This window comes from Nicotiana tabacum, unplaced genomic scaffold (genome assembly GCF_000715075.1).
Source record: "Nicotiana tabacum cultivar K326 unplaced genomic scaffold, ASM71507v2 Un00001, whole genome shotgun sequence".
Classification (NCBI taxonomy): Eukaryota; Viridiplantae; Streptophyta; class Magnoliopsida; order Solanales; family Solanaceae; genus Nicotiana; species Nicotiana tabacum.
This window is the reverse complement of record NW_027438239.1, coordinates 81,592-86,667: the sequence shown is the minus strand read 5'-3', so window position 1 is coordinate 86,667 and position 5,076 is coordinate 81,592.

Genomic DNA, 5,076 nt, shown 5'->3' with positions numbered 1-5,076 from the left:
GGCCGAAAAACACAAAAAATGAAGAACGATCATGGCGGGGTGGTTACTATGGTTCCTTAGGTCATATTTGATGGCCCCAAAAATTTTTAGGCGATCGGAGTTCGGGGTTCCCGGGACCCCTTGGAAGGCGTGGGCACACGAAAATATGGAAATCGCGCGGAATTCTAGTTTTTTGGCTGAAAAATGCAAAAGACTAGGAATGATCATGGCTGGGTGGTGACAATGGTTCCTTAGTTCGTATTTGATAGTCCGGAAAATTTTTAGGCGATCCGGATCAGGGGGCCCGACCCACTCGGAAGGCGTGGGCTATAACACACAAAAATATGGGAATCGCGCGAAATTCTAGTTGTTTGGCCGAAAAACGCAAAAAATGAGGAACGATTATGGCGGGGTGGTTACTATTGTTCCTTAGGTCGTATTTGATGGCCCGGAAAATATTTAGGCGACCGGGGTTCGGAGTTCCCGGGACCCCTTGGAAGGCGTGGGCTAAGGCACACGAAAATATGGAAATTGCGCGGAATTCTAGTTTTTTGGCTGAAAAATGCAAAAGACTAGGAACGATCATGGCGGGGCGGTGACTATGGTTCCTTAGGTCGTATTTGATAGTCCGGAAAATTTTTAGGCGATCCGACTCCAGGTGGCCCGACCCACTCGGAAGGCGTGGGCGATAGCACACAAAAATATGGGAATCGGGCGGAATTCTAGTTTTTTGGCCAAAAAATGCAAAAAATAAGGAACGATCATGGCGAGGCGGTGACTATGGTTCCTTAGGTCCTAATTGATGGCCCGAAAATTTTTTAGGCGATCCGAGTCCGGCGGCCCGGCCCACTCGGAAGGCGTGGGCAATAGCACACAAAAATATGGTAATCGAGCGGAATTCTAGTTTTTTGGCCGAAAAATGCAATAAATGAGGAACGATCATGGCTGGGCGGTGACTATGGTTCCTTAGGTCGTATTTGATTGCCCGGAAAATTTTTAGGCGATCGGGGTCCGCGCCTCTTGGGACCACTCGGAATGCGTGGGTATAGCATACGAAAATATGGGAATCGGGCGAAATTCTAGGTCTTTTTCAGTAACATGCAAAAAATGTGGAAAGATCTTGGCAGGGCGGTGACTATGATTCCTTTGGTCTTATTTGATAGTCCGGAAAAATATTAGGCGATAGGGGTCCGGAGGTCCCGGGACCACTCGGAAGGCGTGGGCTATAACACACAAAAATATGGGAATCGCGCGGAATTCTAGTTGTTTGGCCGAAAAACGCAAAAAATGAGGAACGATCATGGTGGGGCGGATACTATGGTTCCTTAGGTCGTATTTGATAGTCCGGAAAAATTTTAGGCGATAGGGGTCAGGAGGTCCCGGGACCACTCGGAAGGCGTGGGCTATAACACACAAAAATATGGGAATCGCGCAGAATTCTAGTTGTTTGGCCGAAAAACGCAAAAAATGAGGAACGTTCATGGCGGGGTGGTTACTATGGTTCCTTAGGTCGTATTTGATGGCCCCAAAAATTTTTAGGCGATCGGGGTTCGGGGTTCCCGGGACCCCTTGGAAGGCGTGGGCACACGAAAATATGGAAATCGCGCGGAATTCTAGTTTTTTGGCTGAAAAATGCAAAAGACTAGGAACGATCATGGCTGGTTGGTGACTATGGTTCCTTAGGTCGTATTTGATAGTCCGAAAAATTTTTAGGCGATCCGGATCAGGGGTGCCCGACCCACTCGGAAGGCGTGGGCTATAACACACAAAAATATGGGAATCGCGCGAAATTCTAGTTGTTTGGCCGAAAAATGCAAAAAATGAGGAACGATCATGGCGGGGTGGTTACTATGGTTCCTTAGGTCATATTTGATGGCCCAGAAAATATTTAGGCGACCGGGGTTCGGGTTTCCCGGGACCCCTTGGAAGGCGTGGGCTAAGGCACACGAAAATATGAAAATCGCGCGGAATTCTAGTTTTTTGGCTGAAAAATGCAAAAGACTAGGAATGATCATGGCGGGGCGGTGACTATGGTTCCTTAGGTCGTATTTGATAGTCCGGAAAATTTTTAGGCGATCCGACTCCAGGGGGCACGACCCACTCGGAAGGCGTGGGCGATAGCACACAAAAATATGGGAATCGGGCGGAATTCTAGTTTTTTGGCCAAAAAATGCAAAAAATAAGGAACGATCATGGCGAGGCGGTGACTATGGTTCCTTAGGTCCTAATTGATGGCCCGAAAATTTTTTAGGCGATCCGAGTCCGGCGGCCCGGCCCACTCGGAAGGCGTGGGCAATAGCACACAAAAATATGGTAATCGAGCGGAATTCTAGTTTTTTGGCCGAAAAACGCAATAAATGAGGAACGATCATGGCTGGGCGGTGACTATGGTTCCTTAGGTCGTATTTGATTGCCCGGAAAATTTTTAGGCGATCGGGGTCCGCGCCTCTTGGGACCACTCGGAATGCGTGGGTATAGCATACGAAAATATGGGAATCGGGCGAAATTCTAGGTCTTTTTCAGTAACATGCAAAAAATGTGGAAAGATCTTGGCAGGGCGGTGACTATGGTTCCTTTGGTCTTATTTGATAGTCCGGAAAAATATTAGGCGATATGGGTCCGGTGGTCCCGGGACCACTCGGAAGGCGTGGGCTATATAACACACAAAAATATGGGAATCACGCGGAATTCTAGTTGTTTGGCCAAAAACGCAAAAAATGAGGAACGAACATGGCGGGGCGGATACTATGGTTCCTTAGGTCGTATTTGATAGTCCGGAAAAATTTTAGGCGATAGGGGTCAGGAGGTCCCGGGACCACTCGGAAGGCGTGGGCTATAACACACAAAAATATGGGAATCGCGCGGAATTCTAGTTGTTTGGCCGAAAAACGCAAAAAATGAGGAACGATCATGGCAGGGTGGTTACTATGGTTCCTTAGGTCATATTTGATGGCCCCAAAAACTTTTAGGCGATCGGGGTTCGGGGTTCCTGGGACCCCTTGGAAGGCGTGGGCACATGAAAATATGGAAATCGTGCGGAATTCTAGTTTTTTGGCTGAAAAATGCAAAAGACTAGGAACGATCATGGCGGGGCAGTGATTATGGTTCGTTAGGTTGTATTTGATAGTCCGGAAAAGTTTTAGGCGATCCGGCTCCGGGGGTCCCGACCCACTCGGAAGGCGTGGGCTATAGCACACAAAAATATGTGAATCGGGTGGAATTCTAGGTTTTTGGCCAAAAAATGCAAAAAATGAGGAACGATCATTGCTGGGCGGTGACTATGGTTCCTTAGGTCGTATTTGATAGTCCAGAAAATTTTTAGGCGATCCGGCTCCGGGGGGCCCGACCCACTCGGAAGGTGTGGGCGATAGCACACAAAAATATGGGAATCGGGCGGAATTCTAGTTTCTTTGCCAAAAAATGCAAAAACTGAGGAACGATCATGGCGAGGCAGTGACTATGGTTCCTTAGGTCCTAATTGATGGCCCGAAATTTTTTTAGGCGATCCGAGTCCGGCGGCCCGGCCCACTCGGAAGGCGTGGGCAATAGCACACAAAAATATGGTAATCGAGCAGAATTCTAGTTTTTTGGCCGAAAAACGCAATAAATGAGGAACGATCATGGTGGGGCGGTTACTCTGGTTCCTTAGGTCGTATTTGATGGCCCGGAAAAATTTTAGGCGATCGGGGTCCGGGCGTCCCGGAACCACTTGGAAGGGTGGGTTGCACACAAAAATATTGTAATCGGGCGGAATTCTAGTTTTTTGGCCGAAAAACGCAACAAACGAGGAATGATCATGGCTGGGCGGTGACTATGGTTCCTTAGGTCGTATTTGATAGTCCGGAAAAATTTTAGGCGATAGGGGTCCGGAGTTTCCGGGTTCACTTGGAAGGCGTGGGCTATAGGACACGAATATATGGGAATCGCGCGGAATTCTAGTTTTTTGGCCGAAAAACGGAAAAAACTAGGAACGATCATGGCTGGGCGGTGACTATGGTTCCTTAGGTCTTATGTGATAGTCCGGAAAAATTTTAGGCGATAGGTGTCCGGAGACCCAGGACCACTCGGAAGGCGTGGGCTATAACACACAAAAATATGGGAATCGCGCGGAATTCTAGTTGTTTGGCCGAAAAATGCAAAAAATGAGGAACGATCATGGCGGGGCGGATACTATGGTTCCTTAGGTCGTATTTGATAGTCCAGAAAAATTTTAGGCGATAGGGGTCCGGAGGTCCCGGGACCACTCGGAAGGTGTGGGCTATAACACACAAAAATATGGGAATCGCGCGGAATTCTATTTGTTTGGCCGAAAAACGCAAAAAATGAGGAACGATCATGGCGGGGTGGTTACTATGGTTCCTTAGGTCGTATTTGATGGCCCCAAAAAATTTTAGGCGATCGGGGTTCCCGGGACCCCTTAGAAGGCGTGGGTTTTTGGCTGAAAAACGCAAAAGACTAGGATCGATCATGGCGGGGCGGTGACTATGGTTCCTTAGGTCGTATTTGATAGTCCGGAAAATATTTAGGCGATCCGGCTCCGGGGGCCCGACCCACTCGGAAGGCGTGGGCGATAGCACACAAAAATATGGGAATCGGACGGAATTCTATTTTTTTGACCAAAAAATGCAAAAAATGAGGAACGATCATGGCGAGGCGGTGACTATGGTTCCTTAGGTCCTAATTGATGGCCCGAAAAGTTTTTAGGCGTTCCGAGTCCGGCGGCCCGGCCCACTCGGAAGGCGTGGGCAATAACACACAAAAATATGGTAATCAAGCGGAATTCTAGTTTTTTGGCCGAAAAACGCAATAAATGAGGAACGATCATGGCAGGGCGGTGACTATGGTTCCTTAGGTCGTATTTGATGGCTCGAAAAATTTTAGGCCATCGGGGTCCACGTCTCCCGGGAGCACTCGCAAGGCGTAAGCTATAGCACACGAAAATATGCAAATCGCGCGGAGTTCTAGTTTTTTGGCCGAAAAATGCAAAGCATTTGGAACGATCATGGTGGGGCGGTGACTATGGTACCTTAGGTCGTATTTGATAGTCCAAAAAATTTTTAGGCGATCGGGGTCTGCGGCTCCCCGGACCACTTGGAA